Raw genomic sequence first — 14,214 nt, 5'->3', positions numbered from 1 at the left:
CCTCCATTCTGTTAATACCCCCTCCTTGTTTGAGTGTTATTCTATTCTCTTCTTGTCTTTGTCAATCTCAACTGCACAAGTCTTGGCACTCCCTCTCAGGACAGTCGGTCCTCAGTCTTTTACTAAATCCCAAATCCTACCATTTCTGTGTTTTCTGACTACTCATTTGCTTAATCCATTGACCACTTGGTGTTCATAGAAGTTAAATCAACAGTGACATTATCAACCACCTCTTTTCAGCGACTTACTCCCATGTCCCAGATGTTCACATAATCCAAATGGTTATGTTCAAAAGTAAATAATTCAGAAAACATATTCACCCACCACAAATTACTGATCTCTAACATTTTTATTCAAACACTCATGCAGTAGATACCTGTCCCTCAAGATCAGAAGTAATGCCAGATCACCAATCCTCACCTTAATTTCCTCCTACACCTATCAATCCTGGATTCCATGGACTATGATCTCAATAATTTCCTTGGAATAATAAAAAATTCCTTACCACTAATTTATGTTGTAAACCTCCAAACCCAGAAGATCCCGATTATCTGCCATGCCGTAGCTACTGCTGGCCTTATAACAAGCTGAAGAAAAAGCACGAAACATGATCTTTTGGTACCCCTGTAAATACAAAACCATCTGCATCAACTGGGAAGCACCCATAATGCCTGGAAATTTTGTTCTCTTTTTTTGTGTTGGCTCAATAGGAAAAAGACAAATCAATTAAAAAAATCGGCAAGGGAACAGAATAGACTTTTTCCAATGAAGACATACAAATGGCCAACAGGTGTATGAAAAGATGTTCAGCATCACTAATCATCAGAGAAAGCAAATCAAAACCACAATGAGCTATCACTTCACACCTGTTAAGATGGCGATTATCAAAAAAACTAAAGATGACAAATGGTGGTGAGGATGTAGAGAAAGGAACCCTTGTGGGAATTTAAACTAGTACAGCCATTATGGAAAACAGTATGGAGGTTCCTCCAAAAATTAAAACTAGAATATGACCCAGCAATCCCACTTCTGGTGTATACCCACAGGAATTGAAATCAAGGTCTAGAAGAGATACCTGCACTCTAATGTTCATTGCAGCTAATTCACAATAGCCAAGATACGGAAGTAACCTAAATGTCACTGATGGATGAAATGGATAAAGAAATGGAATATTCGTCAACCTTGAAAAAAGAAGGAATTCCTGCCATTTTTGACAACATGGATGGACCTAGAAGACATTATGCTAAGTGAAATAAGGCAGACAGAGAATGGCAAATATTTCTATGTGAAATCTAAAATAGTCAAACTCATAGAAGCAGACGTTAGAATGGTGATTGCCAGGAGTTGGGGGGATAGAGAAATGGAGAGCTGATGGTAAAAGTTTACAAAGTTTCAGTTATCAAGATAAATAAGTTCTGGAGATGTAGGATATGGCATAGTGCCTACAACTAACAAGACTGTATTGCATATGTCACATTTGCTAATAGAGTAGATATTATGTTAAGAGTTCTTACCACAGAATAATAGTAATAAAGGAGGTGAGAGAAAACTTTGGGAGGTGATGGATATGTTTGTGGCCTTGATGGTGGTGACAGTCTCAAGGGTGTACACTTACGTCCAAATTCATCAAGTTGTATATGGAAAAGTATGACATCATCATTGATTCTTCTTCACCTTGAAATACGCCATGTCCTCATCACAAGAGAAAAAAAATTGTAACTATGTATGGGGACGGATGTTAACTGGATTTATTGTGCTGATCATTTCAACATATACTCAAACATTGAATCATTATGTTGTACCCCTGAAACTAATTTAATGATGTATGTCAACTTTACCTCAATAAAAAAACACAACAGACAAAACCATTTGGATTTTGTAAATGAGTTCAGTGAATCCCTGAGACTGCCCCATTCCCATATGGGAGTTACAGGAAGCAGAGAGGATGAAGGAAGATGGAAGAAAGTTGTACAAAACAGTATTCAAATTAAAATCATTTAAGTTGCTATCAGCTCCTTGTGGCAGAGTTCTGTGAGCACTGGTCTTCTTTCACATTTTTCCTGGAAAAGCATACTTTCAGATCCAACCCATAATAGTTTCATCATTTGCTCTAATAAGACACTTTCAACTTAATAAATAAAACCAAAAGCATCCCTTATGTATGAATAAAGTTAGTGAACTTCACAGAGAAAAGAGCATATTTGCACAATCTCAATAAAGGAAACAGAAGAATGATGATCGAGACTCATCCAAGCTTCTCTTTGAATGCCAGTGAAACCAGGTTATCTTTTCAAGGATGTGTGTAGAGCTATCAGCTTTGGAAGATAGAGAGAGTGGCCTCCTCTGGAGCAAAGGGCAGGCTCGCTTACTGCCCAGTATAATAAAAATAACAACCCCCAGGCCAAAGATCAGCAGACCTCCTGCCCATTATCAAAGATTTGAGTTAGTTCCTTGAGCTCTGAGATTGTGCAACCTTCTGCATGTCACCTGGCCCACTGTGTATCACCCTGTAGGAAGTGGGATTTAGTGAAATGGTGCAAATTCTGATACTCTGGCCACTGCTATTGCTGTGTCATCAAGTCCTCTGTCTCTGACCCATGGGTCTCGTGTCTTTTGCCAGCATCTGTAAGACCATGGTAGGCTAACTTATTGGTTTGCAGGTAAGGTAAAATATCAGACCTTCCACAGTTCCTGACAAGCCCTTAAAGTAACTAGTAGTCTTAGGAACAGAGAGCTTATCCAGAACAATATGCATGGATGGTCTTCATAGTAGACGTCATAAGTCTCCAAAACTTCAGTAAGTCTCTCTGACTTCTTTTATTTCTACCCCAAGTAGAAGCAGAGGCACCAAGCTATTACAGACCTAGGGCTTGTGCAAGACACCTGGAGACCTAGTGAACAGAAACTTCCCATGGGGAGCAAAGACAGATGGGCATATTTCCAAAATGGACCCATGTGCCTCCCGATCATCCAAAAGCTAGTACATAATCTTAATTTATGATGATTTGATTCATTAAATTTTTGTGATGGGTCAAAGATACACTTCTAAGAGGAGTGAGGCACATGGCAGTTGTAAGCAGATTAACACATTTGGTGAATATCAAACTCTGAACTAAATTTAGTGTTCTAATCAATTATAAGGTACAATAAATTTACTTAGGTAGATTAAATGATATTTAATGGTATGCCTGATTATTACTCTGCAATAATGAACAAACAGCTCATGTAAATAACTATAATTGGTCTTACTTTAAAATATGATAGTCAGGGGCCTGCATCGTAGCTTAGCGGTTAAGTGCACGCACTCCACTACTGGCGGCCCAGGTTCGGATCCTGGCGCACACAGACCCACCGCTTCTCCGGCCACGCTGAGGCCGCGTCCCACATACAGCAACTAGAAGGATGTGCAACTATGACATACAACTATCTACTAGGACTTTGGGGAAAAAAAGGAGGAAGATTGGCAATAGATGTTAGTTCAGAGCCAGTCTTCCTCAGCAAAAAGAGGAGGATTAGCATGGATGTTAGCACAGGGCTGATCTTCCTCACACACACACACAAAAATGATAGTCAAGACTGTTTGAGATAAGCTGGAGAGAAGGAAGGGGAGAAATATAAAAGGTAGCTGCTCTGAAGCCACTCTCTAGACCCCTGGATCTACATGTAACCCAGGAGATCGAGGCAGATGGCTGTGTGCCTAGATCCTCCTGCACTGTGGTTCTCAGGGATGTCACGGGGCTGAAGCAGCTTCCTGAATCGTGTTTACACATCCATGTGTACAATACCCCTGACCATGGGGATGAACCACCATTCAATCATCCCTTACACCCCTGTAATTAACAATTAGATTTCAAAATCATTGTATCATTACATGATAATTTATTCCTCAAACCTGTAGGAGGCCGAGCTAAAAGAAAATCAAATTTCAATGGCTTATTTTCTTTGAAGGACCAAGATGTTCTTTCACACTTGGAATCCGGATTAGAGGATAAATCCATCAAATCAATGGAAACAACTTAAGAAATGGGCAGAGGGATATTTCATTCATATATAGACAGTGTGAACTGTGGCAAAAATAGAGTTATATTTTAAAAAAATTAGAATTTTTTGAAATTTGTAGATATTAAAGACTTTGTTCTGCTTATACTCCCTTTGGTTTACCAAATCAAAATCACTCTTTAATGGGCATTTCTAGCATTGAGTGCTAATAACAGCAGCTTTTTAAAATTCTTATTTTTCCCAGGTCAAAGACCAAGGGCAGAGGTCTTCCAGAAGTCAAGTCTAATCTACCTATGGATGTGGCAGACTTAGCTATGGGTATTCAAGGCAGACATTGTCAGCAGAACCACATCTCTTCACCCATAGGTGAGTTTTTACTAGTAATCACAGAGACTTGAGGCTATCAAAAGAAATTCTTTATTAAGAACCAAAGTTATAGATTCCTATCTTGGGTTCATTACTTTGAATTTTTGACCCAAATCATATATATCTATTGGACCATATTCAATTCTATGATCTTTAGAAGATGCAGCCTACAGCTGAAGGAAACAGATACGACACCAATATCTTATCCTCTCTGAAGCCCAACTGAGAGCCCCTGGAGTCAAAAGTTTTCAAGACACGAAAAAGTCATCCTTCTTCTGAACAGAGAAAGTAGAGGCTATTCAAAGACTCAACTTTAAATTGTTAACATGACTTGTTAGAATGTGATGGAGCAAGCAGAATACCTTCTAAGTTTCATGATTTTTCTCCAGAATACTGAGATGGATGACCTTGAAGTGCAGTTTTTCCATAAAAGTCTTTATTCAGTGATAAAATTAATTTCCCTATAAAATAATTCCCATAAAAATGTTAAAAATATATCATAGTCTCCGACTAAAAGGAAACAAAGCAAATTGAGCGGTTGAATAGCAGTGTAATAAATTCCATACAAGGATCTTACTGCAGCATTATGTATAATAGTGAAACTGGATATCATCCCATCTCTATCGAAGAAGAAATAAACAGATCATGGTATTCCTGTTCTTTGAATACCTCTAAAACGTCTAAAAAGCTAAGTTAGAGTGACGTGCACGGATAAGGAGAGACGTCTATGATATATGGTTTGGGAAACAGCAAATTGCAAAAAGATGCAGTTATGTAATTTATGTTAAAAAAATCTTTATGTGTATTTATAAATTCATAGGAAATGTCCAGAAGGATAAACTCCAACCTCTTAACAATAGTTCCTTCTGAGTAGGGGAGCCAGTTTGCAGGGAAGGGGATGGAAGGGGAAGGCTTCACTTTACTCAACAAAGATCTGTGTAATTTGACTTTTTTTACAGAATATATTTCTTTCACAATTACAAAAATGAGTGATGTGACCATTGGTGCAGGGCAACTGTATTATGTTCACTAGTCTCTGTAATGTATGTTATTGCACGGCAGGGACTGTAGGAGAAGCCCAGAGGAGCAATGAAGACAAAGAAGACATGACACCTGCAAAAAGTCGGTGGAGTATTTCTACATAACAAACCTTCCTGGTGAATGACAGTCAGTATCTTCCACTGCTCCAGCTCTCGCAATGAACCTAGAACCTGCCCAGGGTAAGCCTGAGGACCACGCACCGCTAGTCCACTCCCTTCCCAGAGCCTGTTTGTGCAGGGTGACTGCCATCAAGCAGACAATGGACTCAGGATGGGGCGTGTGCCTTGAGGGGGTCTGGCAGAGAGGCACAAAGTGGAACACCAGCTAAGTGCACACTCCTGAGAGGCAGAGTTCCAGGAGGAGACTCAAAATGTACCAAGAAACTGTGTGAAGTGAAGGAAGCTACTTGACGTCTCTGAGCCTCAGTGTCCCCCCCTGTAATATGTGGATCACAGACCTACTTCACAGAGCTGTTGGGGAAGATACATAAAAGTGCCTGTGACAGCCAGTGTCCACATTATTAACAAAGTCGTATCCGAATTCAAAATAATCGATGAAAAGAATAATCTTGATGAGACCAAAGACGAGATGCCCAGCTTCGTAAGCAGCCCCAGCAGCGTGAGAATGAGAGGAGCTCCAAGTAAGCAGGGTTCTTCACAGCGCCACTAGAGACGATGAACACAGGCTACACCAGGATAAGGGGCTGTTGTACAGGGACTCATGTAGTGAGGGTGGATCCCTAAAGACGCTGTGGAATACAGTTACACACAGTGGCTCCTAGGAAACAACTACAAAGCAATCAACACAGCAGATAGGAATGGGAAGGAGGCAAGCAGAGGAGGGTCAGAGCCATAAAATATGACCGAAGACACTGCACCATGATGAGCGCCCAGCTCTGTCAACAGCTGCTGTGGTTGTGCCAGGATATCAAACGTCTGAGACAACAATTGTGGGGACTGCTGGGAGCACAGTGGTCACTGCAGCCACACCCCAACAGCAGTGCATCGGAGCACACAGACCCTGAGACTTTCCTCAACATTAATCCTTGTTTCAAGATGATGCATATCCTCATCTTACAATGTCTCTTTCCAACATTTGTGTAAGAGTGTCATCAGAACCCCCTGAAGAGGGCACAGGCCAGTGTGGGATGGAACACTGGGGACTAGGGGAGTGGCACTACACCTGACCACATGGACTATCAGTTGGGCCTATTGAACATGAGAGAAGAACCCGAGGATGTGGTCTAACGAGAATTCCCCGCCTTGCCACATTCAGAGACACTACAGAGTTTCTCTTCCGTTCTTTACAAAAATGTTAAAGAATTCACTTGTCACTAATTCATAAAGAGGCAATTCTTGACAAAGTGACAGGGTCCAGTTTCCATGACCAGGTTTTTCAGTTGTTTTTTTTTTTTTTTTTTTTTGTGAGGAGATCAGCCCTGAGCTAACATCCGCCAATCCTCCTCTTTTTTTTTTTTTTTTTGCTGAGGAAGACGGCCCTGGGCTAACATCGGTGCCTATCTTCCTCCACTTTATATGGGACGCCGCCACAGCATGGCTTGCCAAGCAGTACTTCGGTGCGCGCCCGGGATCCGAACCAGCGAACCCCGGGCCGCCGCAGCGGAGCGCGCGCACTTAACCGCTTGCGCCACCGGGCCGGCCCCTTCAGTTGTTTTGATAATATGCCACATTCAGGAATCGGAAATGTAACCCATTGGGCTGTGTAATATAAACAAGGACTTTTTTCATGCAGATCAACGCCCAGATTTTTAGGGAGGACGTAAATCATGAAAGCTGCTAACCACTCCTCCACACCTTTCACTAAAACTTTTAAGTTAATTTACCAATATCAGGAAAAGAGAATTTGGCAATTCAAGTTTTTTGTTTCTGCATTCAAGCATACAGTACAGTCAAGAGAATGAGCAGAAAAAAATTAACAAGAAGGTCTTGGTTGCATTTCATCTTTTGCAAATAAGCAGGATACTTTATGCTCTGTTCCTTTCACCAATCTAATCAATTTTTAAAGAATACGGTACATCTGACTATCCCTAAGCATGTTTATCCTGGAACCTTGCCAGAATCCAAAGCAGAGATGTTAAAGCTGACGGGTTTCAAATGCTGCCCAAGTGCTGTCTACCTTGAACATCCCTCTCCCAAAGCTGGACCACCGGTCTCTTCCTGAGGGATGAGAGTCATCACCCGTGTCCCTGAGAGACTGGCCACTCATGCCTGGGCTGAGATTAGGTGATCAATCAAAAGGGCAAAATGCTTAAGCTATTCTCATTTTAAGGATGCTGTTTCAGAGGCCTCTGCACTAGAATGTGTTGATGAAAACGTTCTACTGGATACTTGCCTGGGAAATGGGTTGTTCTCCTCTGCTCTCAGAGGCTCCTGGGGAAACCAATGATTAACCTCATGGATGCCTCAACTTCCACATCTGCAAAAAAGGCAAGCAACAACCAATGTTACCACCCTGCACAGTTCTTAAGTTGTGCTTGCAAGAGGGGCCACAGGAGCGAATTTCTCTCAAAAGCTGATGAAATGATTGCACTTTTGCTGGAGAAGGCAGAGGGCAGCAGGCAAAGTGGAAAGTTTCTGGGATGTCAAACCAGTTCCCATAAGCAATTTAGAGAAGCACCTGGCCCTGGACTAGGTAGGAGGCTGTGGAAAGACCCACAGGCATGCAGGTGGGAGGAGGAATCAAGCAGAGGAGTGAGGCGGTGGAGAAGAGGCACGAGTCCAGCTTCTATTTTGGACAAAAGCAGTTGCACTCTGCAGGCCCGAGGCTGCCCATGCAGCCACCACAGCTTCCTAACTCACTGGTCCCGCTCGTCCCATCACATCCCTCTGAGACTCAGTCCACGTGGAGCAGGTGAAGAACCAGAGTCCTAAGCCCAGGGCAGTTTGGCCCTTGGCAAAGAGCACACTGCCCTCCTCCTCTCCCCAGGGCTAAGCACCGCCCCATGCCCAGAGCATCCTGGGAGTTGTAGTCCTGCAGCCCTGCAGGCTGCTGGCTGGGAGCGGTTAAGAGACAAAAGCTCCCAGCATGCACAGCTAGGGGGCCCAACTCCCTCATTGTCCCTCCACCACTGGGCCCCACTCTGCTTCTCCACCCCACCCTCTACCCTGCCTCTTCTCTATACCATGCCCACCCTCCATGCCCTGTCCACCACCCAGAGTATGTGCAGGGTGGTTGGGCCGCATCCCTTGAGACAGTACTCAGGTAGGGGTGGGGCTCACCAGCCTGGCTCTTGCTGACGATGCTTGCAGCCCTCGTGGAAGCTCCCTGGCCGGTATTTGAAATGTAAATTCAATATCTAAAATGGAAATACAGGGTGACTGGGATCCTGGAATTTGCCTTTTCAAGGCCACCTGTCCTATCATCCCCTCCATCCCTCCAGGCTGCCGTGATCCTCCCTCTGGACTCCATGGTCAGGGTCGCTGCAGAGATCCTCTTTGGAACTCGCCTGCAAGAAGGGCCCATACCTTGGTCAGGCATCTTAGAAGGACTGCCCTGAGCCATGTTATAAAAAGGAGAAAACATCACAGTGGGCAGCCCCAATTCCTGCATTATACAGACAGGAAACTCAGGTGCACTTGTAAGTGACCCCTAAGCCACTTCAGGGGACCACACGCATGTCCCTTCTCCGACGATGCACGCAGGCTTGTTCACTGGACTTCCTTATCCAAGTGTGGACCTCTTGTTCTCGTTAACACAGGCAACAACACCGAAACTTCCCGTTGGTCCTTCCCACAACGTTAGGCAAGTTTGTGTAGGAAGGTAATATGCAATTTCTGCTCTACTATAGGGCTGGCTCCTTGGGAACCAGTTTTAATATCCCTTTTTAAATATACCCTCAGAATCACAAAATAATTAAGAAAAATAATTTGTTGCTCTTGGGCGTTATGGTGATAATTCTCCTAAGTCATTTTTCCATTTAGCTTCTCTGATTGACTCTAAATATTACAGGACCACACCCTTCTCAGACTGGGATGCACAGCTCCACTAGTTTGCAGAGAGGACGCACAACAGCAGAATATCCGTGGTCCAACTTCTGAAGCATCAGTATTACCACAAGATTTGGAAGAAGCAAAGTTATGTCATTTCCAAGGTAAGGAATTAAAAACTTAAAACTAATATGAGGTGGGAAAGTCATATGCCATTAATAGTTGTCAGTAATCTGTGCTTGAAATGTCAGACTTTCTCTGAGAAAGAACTCTGAGACTCTATTTCCCATTGTTTTAAATAGGAAAAATTAGAAGGCATAGCAAGTCTATCGAAAAATCCTACCAATTTCCTAAGTCACGATATGGCACCTAGATATGAGTTACGAACATCGTTGCTCCTCGTTTTGTTCCTCATTCAACCCAGTCCCACAGGTTTTGAGTGCATGCTGTGAACAAGGCACTGTGCTAGGTGTCAAGGCCTTGGTGAGCATCATCGTGGGGGTGGACCTTGCTGGGAAAAGATTGCATCATAAAAACTCAAAGCCACACCACTTGCCAAATTGAGGCAAAAATGGAAAGACCCAGGGCGCCACGCAAGGGTGAGGGCATTAATATATACTTGGGAATATTAAAATCCATCTGATAACGTCATGAGTGAATGTGTTCCACTTTAAAACAAAACACTGCTGTTATTCTGAGATATTGAGTTAGTATCTTTGTGCAAATATGCAGGATTTAAAATATTTGTTGATGTATAACATGAGTACAGAAATATATGCAGAAGTCATCCATGTAAACCTCAAAGAATTATTACAAAGTGAACACACTCCTGTGACCAAGAACTAGCACCAGCTTCACTCAGGCCACAACAATCCCTTGTTCCCTCCTTCCTCCCCAAAGGTAACCGATATCTTACCAGCGAACACTGTATATTGAGTTTGTCTTCTTATACAAGTGTTTTATTACGGAAAAATTTAAACAGTATACAAAATAAACAAAATAGCATAGTAGGCCCATCACCCAGCTTCAACAACTACTTATCGTCTGCCATTTTTGTTTCATCCACACTCCTTCCCATTCCCACCTGACTTTATTATTCTTTTAGTCCTTTTTGTGTGTGTGGTGGGGTAAGATGTACGCACACTGAAAGGCACAAGTCTCAATCATAAAGTTTTGGTAAATAAACATGCCCATATAACCTTCACCCCTTTAAGAATAGATTATTTCCATCACCCCCAGAAAACTCCTTCCTGTTCCTTCCCAGGCAATTTTATCCTTCCCCCGAGGCAACCACTGTTCTGGTTTTTTCACCATAGGTTCATCTTGGCTGAAATCATCCCACGTGTATTGTTTTCTGTCCAGCTTGCCTCCCTCGGCACGAGGTGGAAGAGACTCACCCAGCATGTGTGTGTCAGCGTTTGCTCCTCTGCACGGCTGAGGGCTTTCTGCTCTGTGGATGCCCCGCAGTGCGCTCGTCTTTCTCCTGGGGGTGTGCAGGTCATCTCCTGCAAACATTCTTATACAAACCCTTTTTGTATGCTGTTTAATTCCTTTATTAGCATTTAAGTGACACACCTTTGCAGTTTTTAGTGGTAGGTCCAGATTACAGTATGCATCTTTAACATAGCACAGCCTACCTAGACTCAATAGTGCACCAGTTTAATCAATGTAAAATATAGAAGCCTTGCTACAGAACAGTTGCATTTACCTTTGTCTGTCCTTTGTGCTATTGTCATAAATTTTACATCTACCCATGTTATAAATCCCACAATACAGTGTTATAATTTTTGCTTTAAATAGTCATAGGTCTTTTAAAGAAATTAAGAGAAAAAAGTTAAGTATTTGGAGGGAGATGCTTTGAGGATCTGCAGATGTACTGTTTCTTCTTTAAGTTTCACTCACAGTTTTTGCATTCATCAGTCAGTCTTGCCCACAGTAATTGTTACTGTGGTGTTCTAGTGGCGATTTTCTATTTCATGCTATCCAGCCGCATTTATTATTTGGAATTCTGTGAGGAAGATCCCCCACCCCTTCTTCCTTTCTTTCTCTCTTTCTCTCATTCTATTTTCCCCCTTTTTTTCTTCTTTTCTTCCTTTCTTATGGAGTCTTTTTTATATCAGTATAGACTCATGGATATTTATTTTATTCTCTGGGTAATAATCCAATGCTACCATTATTTATTTTGTTGCTCACAGTTTTCCAACTTGAGCCATTGGGAAGTCTTTCAGATTGATTCCTTTTGACACATCTCATCACTTTCTGTGTTTTTTCTTAAAAGAACTTTCCTACTTTCTGGCACTACAAGATGCTCCAGGCTCATCTTGTATTTTCCATCCCCAGCCCTAGTATTAGCCATTTCTCCAAGAAAACCTGGTTCTTTTTGTTGGAGAATGATATTTAGAAACCAAGATCTGGGAGCTAGATGTGCTCATTGATACTAGGGTGTCACTGCTTCTAGACCCTCTCAGCAGAGCTTGGAACTGTATATATGAATATAAACTCTATCTATCAATCTATCTATCTATCTGGATAGATATATGAAAAGAGATATGGATTCATACTGATACTTCCAACTCCAATACAGCACCACAGAGTTTATTCTAGCATTCTCCTTTTGTTTATTTGTAACTTTTTTCACCAACAGTGAGAAACTTAACTCCAGTTAGCTACAATATATTTACTAATGTGTCAACTAGTTTCAGAATCGCTAATCCATACCCTTATGAAAAACAAATTTACCACCTAGAGTACAGTGTTTGTGTCCAGTACTTTAGTTTTACAGTATCCCATCAAAACACTGTCTTCCAAAGTTACTTAGGTCAGGACTTTTCATCCCCACCCCTTCTGTGTGGTTATGTCACATGTTTGTAATACAGTGACGTTCAATTGTCACTGCATTCCATCTGAGTTCCCCAGCATGCTGATTGATTTTTAAAATTTGCAGAGTAAAATTCACTCTTTGAGGTGTACAGTTCTATGGGTTTTGAAAATTTTATGACCATGTCTCCAAGTCCACAGTGCCACACAAAGCTGTTTCTTTCACCCCCAAAATTCTCTCATACTGTCTCATTGTAGTCAACCCCTTCCCCCACTCCATCCCTTGGCAACCACTGATCATTTTCAATCCCTGAAATTCTGCCTTTTCTAGAAAGTCATATAAATGGAATCATATACTATATAGCCTGTTGAATCTGGCTTCCTTCATTTAGAGATATGCATCCAAGATTCATCCATGTTGTTGTGTGAATCAAGAGTTTATCCTTTTTATTGCCAAGTAGTATTCTAATGTACTGATGCACCACAGTTTCTTTCTCCATTCACCTGATGAAGGACATTTAGTTTATTTCCAGCTTTTGGCAATTATGAATAAAATGGCTATGAAGATTCACACAAAGATTTTTGTTTAAACATTAGTTTTCAATTTGCTTCAGAAAATATGTAGGAGTGGGATATCTGAGTCATATAATAAGTGTATGCTTAAATTTATAAGAACCTGCTAAACTGTTTTCCAAATGCAACTATCATGTTGCGTTCCCAGTTCTAGTTGCTCCTAGTCCTCAACAGCACTTGGTGTTTGCAATTTTATTTTTTATTTTAGCCACCTAATAGGTGGGCAGTCTCTTATTTTGGCTTCTGTTTTGTTTTTGAAAGTGAGTTCTGCTAAATATAGATTTCTGTTTTGACTTTTGGGTTTTATTTCTGCACTTGAAAGATGTCATTTTGTTGTTGATTTGTCTCTTTTGTTTTTGATAATATATCATCCATCAGTCACATTATTTCTCCCTGTATGTAATGTCTTCCCCTGTATATATGTATTTCCCTGACTGCTTTCAAAATTTTCATTTTATCTTTGGATTTTAGCAGCTTGACTATCATGTGCCTGGGTATGGTTTTATTTTGTATTTTATTTTGTGGATTTCCTGACTTTCTTGGATCTAAAATTTTAGATTTTCCACCAAATTTTGGAAGTTTTGTGCTATTACTTATTGATTTGCCTTTCTGCCTCATTTAATTTTCTGTCTCTCCTCTCTCGGCTGGGGACTCAATCATCTCACAGGTTGTAAGGATCTCTTCGTTTTTCTTCAAAATTTTTACTTTCTTTTCTTCAGACTGGATAATTTCTATTGCTCTATATTCATGTTTCTTCTACTGTTTCTAATCTATTGGTAAACTCAAAAGTATTTTTTTATTTCATCTTCCTATTTGGTTCTTTTCTGTAATTTCCATTTCTCTGCTGAGTTTCCAGATCTGTTCATTCATTATGAGAATATTTTTCTTTATAAAAGCTGCTTTCTTATCTTTGTCTGCTAATTGCAACACCTTGGAGATAGTTTCTACTGCCTGCTTTTTGTCATGTATGGATTATATTTTCCTATTTCTTCAAATCTCATGATTTTTTAAATTATGTACTGGAAACCATGGATGATAGATATAGAGACTCTGGATTCTATTGTATTCCTTTGAAGAGTGTTGTTATTTTGCTAACAGGGATTTAACTTGGCTGGACTGCAACTCCAATCCTCTCTCCTTTACAGTGGGCATAGCTGAAATCCTCATTCAGTTCTTTCATATTCCAACTGCTGTTTTTACACTAGGCCCCCTGGGGCCTACACTGCATGTGTGTTCTTCAAAGATCTGCCAATTTGGTGTTTGTGTGGGACAGACTTTCATACATATTTTAACATTTTCTGGTTGTGGCTCCCTCCCTTGCAGAATTTCTTCCCTAATTTTCCAACTACTCTGCCAGCTCCAAAATACATCCTCTAACATTACAAGTAAGACTGTAGTTTTTCCCCTGTATGGGCTATGCACAAATTTTGGAATGCTTTAAGGCAAAAAACTCAAGCTTGCATATATCTCC

General features: G+C 41.2%; 1 protein-coding gene and 1 long non-coding RNA gene across 9 annotated transcripts in view; both read left to right on the top strand.

The window, feature by feature from the left end:
• Nucleotides 1-14,214, top strand: part of LOC131419429 (ral guanine nucleotide dissociation stimulator-like) — a 303,875-nt gene that overhangs the window by 10,723 nt on the left and 278,938 nt on the right. Inside the window, exon 8 of one of the 8 annotated variants that reach the window (XM_058564492.1) lies at nt 4,244-4,306. The exons of 6 other annotated variants lie outside the window; for them this stretch is intronic. The gene's annotated coding sequence lies outside the window, so the exon portion shown is untranslated. Of the gene's footprint in view, nt 1-4,243; nt 4,307-14,214 lie in introns of those variants that run through there. One more of the 8 variants, XM_058564494.1, reaches the window with a different exon arrangement.
• On the top strand, nt 4,341-10,835 carry LOC131419448 (uncharacterized). Its single transcript, XR_009223259.1, has 3 exons — nt 4,341-4,365; nt 9,376-9,517; nt 10,670-10,835. It is a non-coding gene; the product is annotated as an uncharacterized LOC131419448 (long non-coding RNA).

Source organism: Diceros bicornis, chromosome 21, assembly GCF_020826845.1.
Source record: "Diceros bicornis minor isolate mBicDic1 chromosome 21, mDicBic1.mat.cur, whole genome shotgun sequence".
Classification (NCBI taxonomy): Eukaryota; Metazoa; Chordata; class Mammalia; order Perissodactyla; family Rhinocerotidae; genus Diceros; species Diceros bicornis.
This window is presented reverse-complemented; position numbering and strand designations above follow the sequence as displayed.